Genomic DNA, 17,680 nt, shown 5'->3' with positions numbered 1-17,680 from the left:
GCAGTCAGCATAAATCATCAAAAACTCTGAGATGATACACTGTTTACTGTTTTAGCAGTAACGCACAAAAAGTGCTGGAGGAACTCGGCAGGCCAGGCAGCATCTATGGGAAGGAATAAAGAGTCGACATTTTGGCTGAGATCCTTCATTAGAACATGTCTTGGCCCAAACCGTCGATTGTTTACTCCTTTCCAGGGATGCTGCCTGGCCTGCTGAGTTCCTTCAGCATTTGATCTATGTTACTCTGGATTTTCAGTATCAACAGAATCTCCTGTGGTTATTACTCCATTAGTAGTCATTATTTTCTTTCTATTTACAGTATGTCTTCAATATTTTATGTAACTATGCACTTCCTGGAGGCGGAGTATTCTCTGAACATTTTTTAGAATAAAGCATGGTTTAACTTAGAGCTTGTGTTCTCAACTTGGCGGCCACAGACCTTTTGCGTAATGGTATGGGCCATGGTATAAACAGAGGCTGGGAACCCCTGGCTTAGGGTAAGGATTTTGTGGAGCATTGCTACCCGTTTTATAAATAAGCTAGTTTGCTTGCCTCAAACCATAGTTGTGGATTTGCCTTTATTTTTAACACCTAAGTAAACTTCATAACGTGCCCTGATAATATCAGGGGGTTATATTGCCCTTGATTTTGACATTAATTAGAAGTACCAGTAACATTAGCTATTTTTAAAGTGATTGTTACACTTAGCCAGCTGGCATATACAAAAGAAAATGAAATTTACTTCACAGATGCTGTGTTAAATTTTAGGTACTATAATCTCATAAATTGGTTATCTCAGTTTTGAACATCTCTATGAATGCGATGTGTGTGCTTATTCACTGTAGCAGAATGAATGAGGCTAATCATAAGACCGTAAGAGATAGGAGCAGAACTAGACCATTTGACTCATTGCACTTTCTCCATTGTTCCATCATGATTGATTTATTATCCCTCCCAACCCCATTCTTTTGCCTTCTCCCTGTAACCTTTGACGCCCTTACTAATTAAGAACCTATCATCCTCCACTTTTAATACACCCAATAATTTGTCCTCCACAGCCATCTGTGGGAATCAATTCCACAGATTTACCACCCTCTGGCTAAAGAAATTCCTCCTTAACTATGTTTTAAAGGGACATCCTTCTATTCTGAAGCTGTGCCCCCTGGTCCTAGACTTCCGCGCTACAGGAAACACTATCTAGGTTTTCAGTACAGTATTTGATAGGTTTCATGAGATCTGTGCAGCGCTGTGCTAAGTCTAAGGAAAAATTAATTTTTATTTTGACACAATAGACAACAGACAATAGGTACAGGAGTAGGCCATTCAACCCTTCAAGCCAGCACCATCGTTCACTGTGATCATGGCTGATCATCCACAATCAGACCCTTTTCCTGCCTTCTCCCCATATCCCTTCACTCTGCTATCTTTAAGAGCTCTACCTAACTCTTTCTTGAAAGAATCCAGAGAATTGGCCTCCACTGCCTTCTGAGGCAGAGCATTCCACAGAACCACAACCCTCTTTGTGAAAAAGTTTTTCCTCAACTCCGTTCTAAATTGTCTACTCCTTATTCTTAAACTGTGGCCTCTGATTCTGGACTCCCCCAACATTGGGAACATGTTTCCTGCCTCTAGCGTGTCCAATCCCTTAATAATCTTATATGTTTCAATCAGATCCCCTCTCATCCTTCTAGATTCCAGTGTATACAACCCCAGTAGCTCCAATCTTTCAACATATGACAGTCCTGCCATCCCGGGAATTAACCTTCTGAACCTACACTGCACTCCCTCAATAGCTAGAATGTCCTTCCTCAAATTTGGAGACCAAAACTTTACACAATACTCTGGGTGTGGTCTCACCAGGGCCCTGTACAACTGCAGAAGGACCTCCTTGCTCCTATACTCAACTCTCCTTGTTATGAAGGCCAAAATTCCATTAGCTTTCTTCACTGCCTGCTGTACCTGCATGCTTACTTTCCGTGACTGATGAACAAGGACACCTAGATCTCGTTGTACTTCCCCTTTTCCTAACTTGACACCATTCAGATAGTAATCTGCCTTCTTGTTCTTGCCACCAAAGTGAATAACCTCACATTTATCCACATTAAACTGCATCTGCCATGCATCCGCTCACTCACCCAGCCTGTCCAAGTCACCCTGCATTCTCATAACATCCTCTTCACATTTCACACTGCCACCCAGCTTTGTGTCATGGGCAAATTTGCTAATGTTACTTTTAATCCCTTCATCTAAATCATTAATATATGTTGTAAATAGCTGCGGTCGCAGCACTGAGCCTTGCGGTACCCTACTAGTTACTGCCTGCCATTCTGAAAAGGACCCATTAATCCCTACTCTTTGTTTCCTGCCTTGCCAACCAATTTTCTATCGATGTCAGTACCCTACCCCCAATACCATTTGCTCTAATTTTGCACACTAACCTCCTATGTGGGACCCTATTAAAGGCTTTCTGAAAGTCCAGGTACACTACATCCACTTGTTTTCCCATGTCCATTTTCATAGTTACATCCTCAAAAAATTCCAGAAGATTAGTCAAGCATGATTTCCCCTTCGTAAATCCATGCTGACTCAGACCTATCCTGCCACTGCTATCCAAATGTGCCGCTATTTCATCTTTTATAATTGATTCCAGCATCTTCCCCACCACTGATGTCAGACTAACTGGTCTATAATTGTCTGTTTTCTCTCTCCCTCCTTTCTTAAAAAGTGGGATAACATTAGCTACCCTCCAATCCGCAGGAAGTGATCCTGAATCTATAGAACATTGGAAAATGATTACCAATGCATCCACGATTTCTAGAGCCACCTTTTTAAGTACCCTGGGATGCAGACCATCAGGCCCTGGGGATTTATCAGCCTTCAGTCCCATCAGTTTACCCAACACCATTTTCTGCCAAATGTGAATCTCCTTCAGTTCCCCCGTTACCCTAGGTCCTCTGGCCACTATTACATCTGGGAGATTGTTTCCTTTTCAGTAAGTGCTGCTCTGCTAATGAATTTAACTTTGATCAGTACATCACAGGAACAGGCCCCAAGGCCTGCTATACCTGTGCTGACCATGACACAAATCTATATGATTCCAATCTGTCTGTGGATTGTCTGTATCCTTCTGTTCCCCTGCCTGTTCATGTCTTTCTAAATGCTTTTTAAACATGGTTCAGTGTGGTGTGTCACCAAGTGAAGGAACATTCGCTTAAAAACTATTTTGGTGTTTAAGTCATTATAAAGTAATAATTATCATTATTTTATGAACAAATTAAATTAATTTATTTAGCATTTTAACAGATCTATTAATCCAATAGTTGGCAATTGCTGAACAAAGGGAGGTGAGCGAGGAGAGCTACATAAATGTGTGTTTGGTATTTATAAGAACATTTCACCACAACTTCAAAGCTTATTTTCATTTTATTTGTTTTATTTGGAGCAACTCTGTAGAAGTACTCCTGAGGTTTGTTTCTACACTACTGTTGGAGATATTAAATATCTGGTAATAGTTGAAGGAATATTTCTTTTACATGGACTTCCACAGAAAAATTAATCCCATTGAAACCAATAAGTTATTGTGCAGCTGCTTGGAGATAGAATATTCTTTAGATCAGATGTAGTCGACTAATATTCCACACAGTGGTTTAACTTTATATTTAAAGTTGAGTTTCAGTGCAAGGCTCAGGAAAAGATAGATCATTGGATTGGCATTGAGGTCCTAACGCTATGTCTGTTATTAATATTAAAGATCCCACAGAGCTATTCAAAGAAAGCTTTCTTGGTTCTGACTAACATTGCTCCCTGAACCAATATAATTTAAAACACTTTGGCAGGTGGTTTTACAAAGAGGACAACCAGTCATCAGTATTCTGGATCCTGATCGAGTATGGGATTTTAGCATTGTTTTTGTTGTAATGTCACACAAAAGGTTTGCAATGAATGTATGTGATGCTGTGCGTGAAATAACTACATTCTGTACCAAAAATTGAAAATGCTGCAGGAACTCGACTTTTCTCTGTGTTCTTGGTGACATCTATCCTGAACCAACATAGATAACTTCACTCACTTCACACTGAACTGATTCCACACGGACTCGGTTTCGAGGACAACTTAGGTTCTCATATTTATGTGTGTGTGTGTGTGTGTGTGTGTGTGTGTGTGTGTATGTATATATATATATTTAATTTTTTTGTGTTTGCACAGTTTGTCTTCTCTTGCACATTGGCTGTTTGCTAGTCTTTGTGTGTAGTTTTGCATTGATTCTCTTGTATTTCTTTGTTTTATTGTGAATGCCAAAAAGAAAATGAATCTCAGGGTAGTATATGGTAACATATACATACTTTGATAATAAACTTATTTTGAACTTCGAATGGTCTATAATTTTTCCTATTGGGTCCAATCATGTTCAACTTGATTTGCCACCTCTGATCAACCCACACTAGCCGTACCGTGGTCCGTTTTGTTGCCCTGCAGCACCAGTTAAACTCACATCTCATTGATATTCCTAATTGACATTAGCAGAGGCTCTGTCCTGGGTTGCCCTGGTGGCTCTTTGCAAGCGCAGTGGTTAGGAACACTTAAAATGTTCAAAAGGATTTGAAGACACAAGACAGATTGCAGATGTTGAAAATCTGGAATAAACAAAACTGGAGGAACTCAGCCGGTCAGCCAATATCTACGGAGGGAAATGACATAGACTGTTCAGTTCCAGCCATGAATGCTGTCTGACCTGTTGAGTTCATCTAATGTTGTACGTATAAAAAGGATATAAAATCTTGACAACATAGTAAAATTATTAAGAAAAAGAAAATAACTTGAAAGCACATAACTGAGAGTGAGGTTAAAGTTTCAAGATTCAGATTTATATATCAGATGTACATCGAAGCATACAGTGACGTACGTCATTTGTGTCAAGGATGTGCTGGGGGCAACCTGCAAGTGTCGTCACACATTCCGCTGCCAACATAGTATTGCCCACAGTGTTGGACAGAACAACGCAGAACACAACTAGCAACAACAGCAAAACAAATCCCATTCCTCCCTCCTCCCGCCAATATACCTATGAACAGTCCTCTAACCCCAGGACAGGCTGTCTTCAGCCTTCATCAGACTAGGATTCACAAGAAGCTTTGGACTTTCCCAGAGGATTTGCAGAGATTCACGTACTCGAGGCAGCAGCTATCAGGCCTCGACCTCCAGACTTCCAGTTGATGTAAAGATTAAGTAAAGGAAGAAGCAAAATCATCTGTACTTAGCTTTTCAATTGTTGGCTTTTCAATGCACTCTGGGCATCTTTGAGGAAACAAAGGCATCAGAGACTGCAGGAGTCACTGGCAAACAAACACTGTTGGAAGAAATCAACAGGCACGCAAGCAGCCAGGCAGCATTATGGAGGCAAAGAATTGTTAATGTTTGAAGTCAAGAACCTGACCTGATGCAAGACTTTGACTGGAAACATTGGCTATCCCTTTGCCTTTGCAAATGCTGCCTGACCTGCTGTTGAAATTGAACTTTCTCTGGCAGTTTGTTCATTGCTTGAGGAAACGCATCTGACTTTACAGCACAAGTCACTCCTGTTCAGAGTGCAGATTCTAACAGTAGGGTCAGACATCGGGTATGCCAGCATCTGATGGACAGTTCATCTGTGTAGCAACGTGTGGGCACCAAAGACAGGAATGAACTAACCTGCAAACTTCAGGTGGCCTGTATCTCTGCACGGAACTGCTAACAATTGTACAGCACGATCTGGCCTTCTATGCAACCTCAGGGGCTCTCTATATCATCAACCCTTTAGTAAATTACCTTCATGGTTGTATTTCCAAGTTAAAGTATTCAAATATATATTAAAATGTATAAGTGAAAGTTTTAAAATGTTCTGATAGATCTGTCAGCTCTGGCTTTACTTGAAATGTACTGGCTGAGAATTATCGGCTGCACTTCCATTAACTGATCTTGAATCTCTTCCTTCATAAACTCAGTGTCATGTTAACCAGGTCATCGTTCCTAGTAGCATTCTTTCTCATGGCCTTTCCGTTTATTAAAAGTGGAATACATCAGCTACTATTCAATCTTGCATTATTATCTGTAGGTTTGATAAAGTGACGAAGTGCCCAATCAGAGACTCTTGTACTTCCTGAATTTTTGACTTCTCACTTTCCTGGAGATATATTTTTCAATTTTTTTAATTCCAATTCATATTCCAATGGCTTAGGAGTGGCCATTTCTTTGTAGTCTTCCATGAACTGCACATAATCAAAACATCTGGTTCCTTTCTAATTACCAGAAAGGACATGATTGCTTTCTGTTGTTATACTGTCATTCCTCTCTGTGCCTTGTGGTGCACTGAACATAGAACATAGAATAGTACAGCACAGTACAGGCCCTTCGGCCCACAATGTTGTGCCGACCCTCAAACCCTGCCTCCCATATAAGCCCCCACCTTAGATTCCTCCATATACCTGTCTAGTAGTCTCTTAAAATTCTCTAGTGTATCTGCCTCCACCACTGACTCAGGCAGTGCATTCCACGCACCAACCACTCTCTGAGTAAAAAACCTTCCTCTAATATCCCCCTTGAACTTCCCACCCCTTACCTTAAAGCCATGTCCTCTTGTATTGAGCAGTGGTGCCCTGGAGAAGAGGTGCTGGCTATCCACTCTATCTATTCCTCTTATTATCTTGCACACCTCTATCATGTCTCCTCTCATCCTCCTTCTCTCCAAAGAGTAAAACCCTAGCTCCCTTAATCTCTGATCATAACCCATACTTTCTAAACCAGGCAGCATCCTGGTAAATCTCCTCTGTACCCTTTCCAATGCTTCCACATCCTTCCTATAGTGAGGTGACCAGAACTGGACACAGTACTCCAAGTGTGGCCTAACCAGAGTTTTATAGAGCTGCATCATTACATCGCAACTCTTAAACTCTATCCCTCGACTTATGAAAGCTAACACCCCATAAGCTTTCTTAAGTACCCTATCCACCTGTGAAGCAACTTTCAGGGATCTGTGGACAATTTCTCCAAGATCCCTCTTGCTCCTCCACACTACCAAGAATCCTGCCACTTACTAGGTACTCTGCCTTGGAGTTTGTCCTTCCAAAGTGTACCACCTCACACTTCTCCGGGTTGAACTCCATCTGCCACTTCTCAGCCCACTTCTGCATCCTATCAATGTCTCCCTGCAATCTTTGACAATCCTCTATACTATCTACAACACCACCAACCTTTGTGTCATCTGCAAACTTGCTAACCCACCCTTCTACCCCCACATCCAGGTCGTTAATAAAAATCACGAAAAGTAGAGGTCCCAGAACAGATCCTTGTGGGACATCACTAGTCACAATCCTCCAATCTGAATGTACTCCCTCCACCACCACCCTCTGCCTTCTGCAGGCAAGCCAATTCTGAATCCACCTGGCCGAACTTCCCTGGATCCCATGCCTTCTAACTTTCTGAATAGGCCTACCATGTGGAATCTTGTCAGATGCCTTACTAAAATCCATATAGATCACATCCATTGTACTACCCTCATCTATATGCCTGGTCACTTTCTCAAAGAACTCTATCAGGCTTGTTAGACACGATCTGCCCTTCACAAAGCCATGCTGACTGTCCCTGATCAGACCATGATTCTCTAAATGCCTATAGATCCTATCTCTAAGAATCTTTTCCAACAGCTTTCCCACCACAGACGTAAGGCTCACTGGTCTATAATTACCCGGACTATCCCTACTACCTTTTTTGAACAAGGGAACAACATTCGCCTCCCTCCAATCCTCCGGTACCGTTCCCGTGGACAACGAGGACATAAAGATCCTAGCCAGAGGCTCAGCAATCTCTTCTCTCGCCTCATGGAGCAGCCTGGGGAATATTCTGTCAGCCTTGGGTGGCAACCTAGCCATTTCTTTAGCATTTGTCTGTTTTTTGTGAGGCTGTGTTGTTGCTAGCTTGATGCTGAACCCAGTACAGATGGGAAGTGTACAAGGAGCCGGCCAGATTTGAACCCTGGACCACTTGCCTCGAAATCTGGTACAGATGCCACTGGCCGGCAATAGTTAAACTGGCTGAGACTAAAATCATAACGGATCAAAGATTAAGGATTAAAGAGATTGTAGACAGAACGGGTTAATTTAGTTGGCCATTTGATTGCTGTTTTAATTGGTTTAGTCCAACATTGTAGGCCGATAGGCCTGTTCCTGTGTGGTACTGTTCTATGTTATTAAAGATTAGCTTTATTTGACACATGTACATTGGAACAAAAAAACGTTCAGTGAAATGCATCGTCTGCGTCAAACCAAATCAGCGAGGATTGTGCTGGGCAGGCTGCGAGTGCTGCCACCTTCCAGCATCAATGCAACATGCCCACAACTCACTAACCCTAACTATGGACTGTGGGAGGAAACCAGAGCAACTGAGGAAAGCTGCAGAGTTACAGGGAGAACGGACAAATTCTTTACAGGCAGCAGTGGGAATTGAACCCCTATGGGTCATTGCTGTCGCTGTAAAGCAATGTGCTAACCACTATGCTACTGTCGTTTTAACATGCAATTTAGCATTGTACTACCATACCTTCAGTACAATACCTTTACTCATTAATATTGTTTCTATAACAAAAAAAAATTGAATAACCCTCCTTAGTTTTCAACGTTATCTGAGGTTTATTCACCTGATTTGTTCTTTATGCTCGGCTCATTCGATAATTTTAGCTTGGTTTATTTGTGTGTTTCTTTTTTGTGTTTCTCCAGTGTAAAATGTCCTGTTCACTGAAGGTTAAGCTGACCTACTGTGTAATTTCTCTTTTGTGGTAATGGATACGTCAGTCCTAACCCTTCTACAGGACACTCTGACATTTCATCACGTTGAATTAATAAGCTGTACCTCCAGAATATCTTTCATAAAGTTCTCTATCTCATTATCATATTTTTTCTTTAACACAAAACCTCTGGCCCTCAGTCTTAATTTACACTGAGTGACTGCTTTATTAGGTACAGGAGAGTGGTCTTCTAATGCTGCAGCCCGTCCACTTCAAGGTTTGACATTTTGTGCATTCAGAGGTGCTCTTCTGCACACCACTGTTGTAACGTGCGGTTATTTGAATGACTGTTGCAGTCCTGTCAGCTTGAACCAGTCTGGCCCTTCTCCTCTGACCTCTCTCATTAACAAGGTGTTTTCACCCACAGAACTGCCGCTCACTGGATGTCTTTTTACTTTTTGTAAACTCTAGAGACTGTTGTGCATGAATATCCCAGCCGATCAGCAGTTTCTGAGACAATCAAACCATGCCATCTGACACCAACAATCATTCCATGGTCACAGTGACTTAGATCACATTTCTTCCCGACTCCAATGTTTTTGTCTTGACCATGTCTGCGTGCTTTTATGTATTGTGTTGCTGTCACATGATTGGCTGATTGGTGGGTGTACCTAATAACGTGGTCACTGACTGTAACGACGTAGAGCGTGGAATGATTGTTGTGGTGGCTACTGCTTTAGTGCAGGCAATTAGAACACAGAGCATACAACAGTACAACAGTGTAGGCCCTTCAGCCCACAATGTTGTGATGACCTTTTAGCCTGCTCCAAGATCAACCTAACCTTTCCCTACCGCGTTACCCTCCATTTTATTTTCATTGCCTATCTGAGTCTCTTAAATGTCTCTAGTGAACCTACCTCTATTAGCACCCCTGGTAGCACACTCCATAACCCCAGCACTCTCTGTGTAAAAGAGCCTACCTCTGACAGCCTCCCCCCACCCCCCAACCATACTTTCCTCTAATCACCTTAAAATTGTGCCCTCTTGTAGTAGTCATTTCTTCCCTGGGAAAAAGGTGCTGGCTGACCTCTTCACCTATGCCTTTTATCGTCTTATGCACCTCTATCAAGTCACCTCTCATCCTTCTTTGCTCCAAAGAGAAAAGCCCTATCTCGCTCAACCTATCCTCACTGGACGTGTTCTCTAATCCAAGCAGCATCATGGTGAATATCCTCTGCACCCTATAAAGCTCCCACCTCCTCCTTTAATAAGGTGACCAGAGCTTAAGACAATACTCCAAGTGTGGTCGAACCAGAATTTTATCGAGTTTTCTATTACTTCACAGCTCTTGAATTCAGTCCCTTCACTAATGAAAGCCAAAACAATATGTCTTTTTAACCACCTTATCAACTTGCAAAGCACTTTTGTGGGACATGTGGAACTGGACCCCACGATCCTCTGTTCCTTCATTCTGCTAAGAATCCTAACATTAAGCCTGTACTCTGTCTTCAGGTTCAATCTCTCAAAATGGTATCTCTTCACACTTTTCTGGATTGAACTCCGTCTGGCACTTCTCAGGCCAGCTCTACATCCACTCAATGTCCCATTGTAACCTATGAGAAACATTTGCACTATCCACAACACCAAACTTTCTGTCATCTGCACACATACTAACCCACCCTTCAAAGTCATAAAAATCACGCAAAGAACGCAGGTCCCAGAATAGATCCCTTTAGAGTGCCTCTGGTCACCAAACACCAGGTAGAAAACACTTCATCTGCCTTCTGTGGGCAATCCAATGCTGATTCCATGCAGTCAAGTTTCCCAGGATCTCATGCCTCCTGTCTTTCTGAATGAGCCTACCATTGGGAACCTTATCAAACACCTTACTAAAATCAATATGCAGCACATTAAGCGCTCAACCTTCATCAATTTGTCATGTCACTTCCTCAAAGAATTCATTCAGGCTCGTGAGGCATGACCTTACCCCCCACAAAGTCATGCTGAGAGTAAAGCTTCCATCTATATCTTGCCTATGCTTTGCATTATTTTGTAGTATGTTCCATTAATACTAAGTGGAAAATATCTGAAAGTATTAAATTCTAGCTCAGAAATGCCTCCTTAAAAAAGATCTAAAGCTCAAATCCAAGTTAAAATGTTTCTTCAATGTAAAATTAATAAACAGGAATATTGACTATAATCATGTGCCAAACATCTTTTGTCAAATCAAATTGTAATTAAATGATTAAATTCTAATTCATAAGTAGCCTGCTGACTGTTAGAGAACACTGTCTAAAGGTTTTCCTTCCTACATGAAATTGTCAGCAGATGTCTGTAGCCGTAACTCAGGCCAATTGACAGCTTTGTTTAGTATTTAACTGATTTAGAAGCAATCCAAAAAATGCTGTGTGACTGCCTCCTGTAGAGACATACAAATTAGTGTCTTCAACATTTCTAGGATATTTGTGTGGTGCTGTAATTGAGACTTCAATTCCCACTCTGGCTGCATTTCAAATCATTTTAGTCTTTCATGTACCATTTGAATCCTGTGTGCCACGTATCCATCCCTACTCACAGAACAGAGAGACTTGTCGCTCCCGGATCCTCTGGCCCAGTTGATTTTGAACATGTTCACTCAGTGGCCACTTTATTAGGTATGTCTGTACACCTGTTGGTTCATGCAAATATCTAATCGGCCAATCATGTGGCAGCAACTCAGTGTATAACAGCATGCAGTCATGGTCAAGAGGCTCAGTTGTTCAGGTCAAACATAGAAATGGGAAGAAATGTGATCGAAGTGAATTTGACCATAGAATGATTGTTGTTACCAGACAGGATGGTTTGAGTATCTCAGAAACTGCTGATATATTTGGATTTTCATGCACAACATTCTCTAGAGTTTACAGAGTATGGTGTGAAAAACAGCAAACAAAAACATCTAGTGGGTGGCACTGTGGGCAAAAATGCCTTGTTGATGAGAGAGGTCAGAGAAGAATGGCCAGTCTGCTTCAAGCTGACAGGAAGGCATCACTAATTCAAATAACCATACGTTGTAACAGTGGCTTGCAGACGAGCATCTCCGAATGCACAGCATGTCGAACCCTGGTGGGCTACAGCAGCAGAACACCACAAACATATGCTCAGTGGCCACTTTATTAGGTACAGGAGCTACTATGTGCCTCTTGGTACCTAATAAAGTAGCATTGTGTTGATAGAGTGTTGTTGGCAGATGGTGACGAGAAGCCGTACAGGACTGAGATAGATCAGCTGGTTGAGTGGTGTCACAGCAACAACCTTGCATTCAATGTCACCGAGACCAAGGAATTGATTGTGGGCTTCAGGAAGTGGAAGTTGAGGGAAAACACACAGTCCTCATCGAATGATCAGAAGTAGAATGAGTGAGCTGATCCAAGTTCCTGGGTGTCATCATCTCTGAGGATCTATCCTGGGCCCAACATGTCGATGCATTGCAAGGAAGGCACAACAGCAGCTATATTTCATTGGGAGTTTGAGGAGAATCGGTATCTCACCAAAGACATTTTCAAATTTCCTCAGATGTACCATGGAGAGGATTCTAACTGGTTGCATCACCATCTGGTATGTGGGGGTGGGGGGGGGCACTGTACACAATTAGAAAAAGCTGCAGAAAGTTGTAAAGTCGGTCGGCTCCATCATGAGCACCAGCCTTTAGCATCAAGGACACCTTCAAAAGACGGTCCCTCAAAAAGTCAGCATCTATCATTAAGGACCCCCATCACCCAGGACATGCCCTCTTCTCATTGCTACCATCAAGGAGAAGGTTCAGGACCCTGAAGACACACACTTAACATTTCAGGGACAGCTTCTTCCCTTCCAGTTTCTGAATGGACAATGAACCCATGAACACACCTTCAGTAGTATTTTCTTCTCTATTTGCTCTACTTGTTTATTTATTTATAGACCTGTATTATATTGAAGTTTTAATTTATACTTTTTATTTTTATGTATGTACTGTTGCCACAAAACAACACATTTCATGTCATATGCCAATGATATTAAACCTGATCCTGACTCATTCTCACCTTGGCCTTTATCCTTGCCTTTCTACTAGCCCACAGGGGGAGCACTTGGTTTCCACAGATACCAAAAGCAATGAATCACTGGTGAGCATCTTTTATCTGATTCATTGTCAGACTTCTCTCAGTACATCGAGACTAATGGTTCTCATTGAGTGGACTTCCAATCTCCTTCAGGCCCTGTGGGCATATTAATCAGTTCTGGTCAGGAAGGTTTGATGAGTGACCTGCAGTTAATGAGGAGAAATAGAAGATAGGGGAAACTCTGTCAGTTTCCCCTGTCTCATGTTTCACATTTCAAGCCGGGATGACTGACCTCAAAATGATGAAAATTAATTGTCTTACAGTTATTACTGTAACTTTTTGTGATTTTTAGTTGAGTTTAATCTTTGACTTCATTTCTTACCACCATGCCAGCGTATTAAATAACAATAGATGTTGGTCATGGTGAATTAAAAATGACACCAATGAAATTTACTTCTAGGATTCTAGAAAAAATATTCTTTTGACTCAGCAACTGGAATTGTTGCTAATCTTTTCATTACTGGTGTGATGGCAATTGCTTTGTTTCTCTTAATGGTAGAGATATAACTATTAACAGCACAAGTGCTACACATGCCCTTACACTTCCTCCCTTACCACCATTCAGGGCCCCAGACAGTCCTTCCAGGTGAGGCGACACTTCACCTGTGAATCGGCTGGGGTGATATACTGCGTCCGCTGCTCCCGATGTGGCCTTCTATATATTGGCGAGACCCGATGCAGACTGGGAGATCGTTTTGCTGAACACCTACGCTCTGTCTGCCAGAGAAAGCAGGATCTCCCTGTGGCCACACATTTTAATTCCACATCCCATTCCCATTCTGACATGTCTATCCATGGCCTCCTCTACTGTAAAGATGAAGCCACACTCAGGTTGGAGGAACAACACCTTATATTCCGTCTGGGTAGCCTCCAACCTGATTGCATGAACATTAACTTCTCTAACTTCCACTAATGCCCTACCTCCCCCTCATATCCCATCCGTTATTTATTTATTCTTTCTCTCACTCTCCTTTTTCTCCCTCTGTCCCTCTGACTATACCCCTTGCCCATCCTCTGGGTCACCCCCCCCCTCCTTGTCTTTCTTCCCGGACCTCCTGTCCCATGATCCTCTCGTATCCCTTTTGCCTATCACCTGTCCAGCTCTCGGCTCCATCCCTCCCCCTCCTGTCTTCTCCTATCATTTTGGATCTCCCCCTCCCACTTTCAAATCTCTTACTAACTCTTCCTTCAGTTAGTCCTGACGAAGGGTCTCGGCCTGAAATGTGGACTGTACCTCTTCCTAGAGAAGCTGCCTGGCCTGCTGCATTCACCAGCAACTTTGCTGTGTGTTGCTATTAACGGCACAGGCAGGTTATAGTTTTAAACTTCTCCGAGGATCACCTTGTTGTGGTGGAGAGGTTTGAGTTCCAGAGATTCTGAGAGAGATCACACTTGGAGTTCACCCATCTGGCACTTAGTTCCTGGTAGGGTTACGTACCCATGGTGATAACGTCAAGGGGGTGATTCCGTACAAAGAGCGATCCAACCAAGACTCCAGTGATAGAGCTGATGGGAGATGATGACACGTTACGACGGCAGTGAAGGCAGAGGAAGGCTGAAGCAGCGAAGGGCCCCCAGTCATCTTGCATTCCATGCCACTGAACCCTGATCTCGATCTGCCAAGGACTGTGTGGTGGCTGACCAGGCCCCAGCCTCCCCTGGTTGTATTTATTGGATCAGGGGAGAGCTACGACAAAGAATTGTTTGAAAGTTTTGAGGGAACAAACAGTGAAAACAAGCAGGGTATAAATTGATAATAAGCACTGCGGCATAATAGGAATATTTATCATATGAGAAAGATTGCATAAGTACAAGATGGAGCTCAGCTACAAAATATTCGAGGAGATAGCATATCAAGGAATACAGGGAGAGAGGAAAGGAGTGGAACTGGAATTTATAATGTGCACTGTGGAACTATCACAGCCTAAGTACTGTGGAAAACATAGCTGCCGCTTGTCCTGAAATTGATCTCATTCATTGGTTCCTTTCTCGTCTGATGATCCTTGTAAAGTGAGGAGAGCGATGTCCACGCTCTTGGCTGAGATTATTTGCTCAGAAATTGGATATGCTAAATAAAGGCTGTCAGCAGGGCCATGCAAAATCGATCTCCTGATTGCCTAAGTTTCCAATAACAGCCCTGGAGGGAGCTCACGCTTGAGTGGAACCATTAGTCGGCTAAGGTACCCATAGTTTTCATGCAGACTAAGGAGAGACATTCTTTAGTACCAGCCTTCAGAGGTCAATTTAAGAATTACTGGTTTAGCTGCCACATTACAAAGAAATTAACCACAGTAGGAACAGCGAATTCAAGCATCTGCTTTAATCCAGTTTGGCACAGGGCCCTTCAGCAGATGCAAGGTCCTGAATTTAGACAAACACAGGGTCAACATTAGTTCAAATGTGTATTCCAGATGACCACAGGGTCATCTTAAACTGTTCAGGTTTCAGCAAACATTCTGAAAGTTGTAAGACAAATTAGATTTCTTGTCCATGTAATAAACTGTCAGTTGAGTGTGGTACTAAAGGGAAGTACAGATGAAGTAAAATAAATTGACATTAATCAGTAGGTTCAGTGGGGGAAATCTGCTCTAGTTTACTTGTCTGGTGGCTAAGGGAGACATCTACAGGAAGCAGTGCTATATGTGGACTCCAGACTGAGACAGAATGAACACTTTCCACAGATAGACATATCACATTGAGTTTTACGGGTCAAACAAGACAGCTATTTTTACAAGAAAACATTGGACCAATATTAGCTGTAGTAGTAGTAATAGTAATAATGTTAATAACAATGGTAATAGTAGTAATAATAGTAATAGTAATAATGTTAACAGCAATGGTAATAGTAGTAATAATGGTAATAATAGTAATAATGTTAATAACAATGGTAATAGTAGCAGTAGTATTGATAGTAGCAGTAGTGCAATCGTTTGAGTTGAGTCTTATGTTCTCCTAAGGGGTTGTCAGTGGTGGGTTCTGAGGTGCCTGTGGAGGCCAATCTGGGATTCTTGAGCAGAATAGGAAGGAGTAAGTGGTAGCTGTGGTTAGTGTTTGGGTCCTTTGCTTGTACAGCCTCTCCTTTCATAGCTGCCGGTTGTTCTCTGAGGCACAGCAGAGCTCGCTCTCATGTAGCTCAGCTCCCTTTTGAATAGATTTCCTTCCGGCGTATCTGTCGAATGCAAAGTCTTCCCAGTTTTTGTGATGTAATGTTGAATTTCTTCAGGCTGACTGTGATGTTATCTTTGAAGCATTTCCTTTGTCCACTTGGGGATCACTGACCTTCCTTCAACTGGGAATAAAGTATGTGTTGGAGGAGATGTAAGTTAGCTACATCCCACCAAAGACATAGTGGATTCATAAAAGAGATGAATGGGAACAATTCTTTAAAGGTTCCAAAAGCATAAACTAATATTCTGCAGGCACTAATTCCAATTTAAGTATAATTAATTACTGCTTAAGTTTAAAAATCTGACCAGGTTATTGTCAGCTCATCTAGTTCACTGACCTACAGCAACGTGCCTGACACTTACAAGGCACTAAGTTGTTTGAAAACTTTGATCTACTCAATCAGGTGATTCAGTACTTTCACAGGTGGAGAAGTGATAGATAATAAACACCAACCTTGCTGTTGATGTGATTTATTGTGTGAATGAACTGGGGACAAAAGTCAGTATTAGTTCTGCAGGAAACAAAGAATCATGTAAGGTGAATCTACCCTGTTATGTGCACAAGTGATTTTATAAATGGCTAATCAACATTTCGATTGGATTTTGTCTATGTTACAGAGACAGTGATGACACACAAAAATACCTGTTTATAAGTTGTGAAAATAATGGAGTAGAGATTGTGTTAATAATTCAGCATAAAATAAGTTGCTGCTTCTGTGTTGTCGTTCACATGGCAAAACTAAAAGCATGACTATTATCATTTGTACCATTCTCCATCACGGAAAAACCCTCCCCATCATTGAGCACATCTACACAGACTTTGTTGCTGGAAAGCAGCATCCAGCATTTGGGTCCTCCATCACCCGGTTCATGCTCTCTTACATAGAAATATAGAACATAGAAAAGCTACAGCATAATACAGGCCCTTCGGCCCACGGAGTTGTGCCTAACGTGTCCCTACCTTAGAAATTACTAGGCTTACACATAGCCCTCTATTTTTCTAAGCTCCATGTACCCATCCAAAAGTCTCTTAAAAGACCCCATCATATCTGCCTCCACCACTGTTGCCGGCAGCCCATTCCATACATTCATCACTCGCTGAGTGAAAAAACATAACCCTGACATCTCCTCTGTACCTACTCCCCAGCACCTTAAAACTGTGTCCTCATTTCAGCCCTGGGAAAAAGCCTCTGACAATCCACACAATCAATGCCTCTCACCATCTTATCCGCCTCTCATCATCTTATACACCTGAATCAGGTCACCTCTCATCCTCCGTCACTCCAAGGAGAAAAGACCAAGTTCATTCAACTTGTTTTCATAAGGCATGCTCCCCAATCCAGGCAACATCCTTGTAAATCTCTTCTGCACCCTTTCTATGGCTTCCACATCCTTCCTGTAGTGAGGCGTCCAGAACTGAGCACAGTACTCCAAGTGTGGTCTGACCAGGGTCCTATATAGCTTCAACATTACCTCTCGGCTCTTAAGTTCAATTCCACGATTAATGAAGGCCAATACACTGTATGCCTTCTTAACTACAGAGTCAACCTGTGCAGCTGCTTTGAGCATCCTGTGGACTCAGACCCCAAGATCCCTCTGATCCTCCACACTGCCAAGAG

The 17,680-nt window shown here is 42.2% G+C and overlaps 1 protein-coding gene across 1 annotated transcript in view; it reads left to right on the top strand.

Annotated features, from left to right (window-relative positions):
* LOC134349197 (vascular endothelial growth factor C-like) overlaps nt 1-17,680 on the top strand; it is an 82,854-nt gene that overhangs the window by 7,878 nt on the left and 57,296 nt on the right. The window lies entirely within an intron of this gene.

This window comes from Mobula hypostoma, chromosome 7 (genome assembly GCF_963921235.1).
Source record: "Mobula hypostoma chromosome 7, sMobHyp1.1, whole genome shotgun sequence".
NCBI classification, from domain to species: Eukaryota; Metazoa; Chordata; class Chondrichthyes; order Myliobatiformes; family Myliobatidae; genus Mobula; species Mobula hypostoma.
The sequence above is the reverse complement of the archived record's forward strand: the minus strand, read 5'-3'. Positions and strand labels throughout refer to the sequence as shown.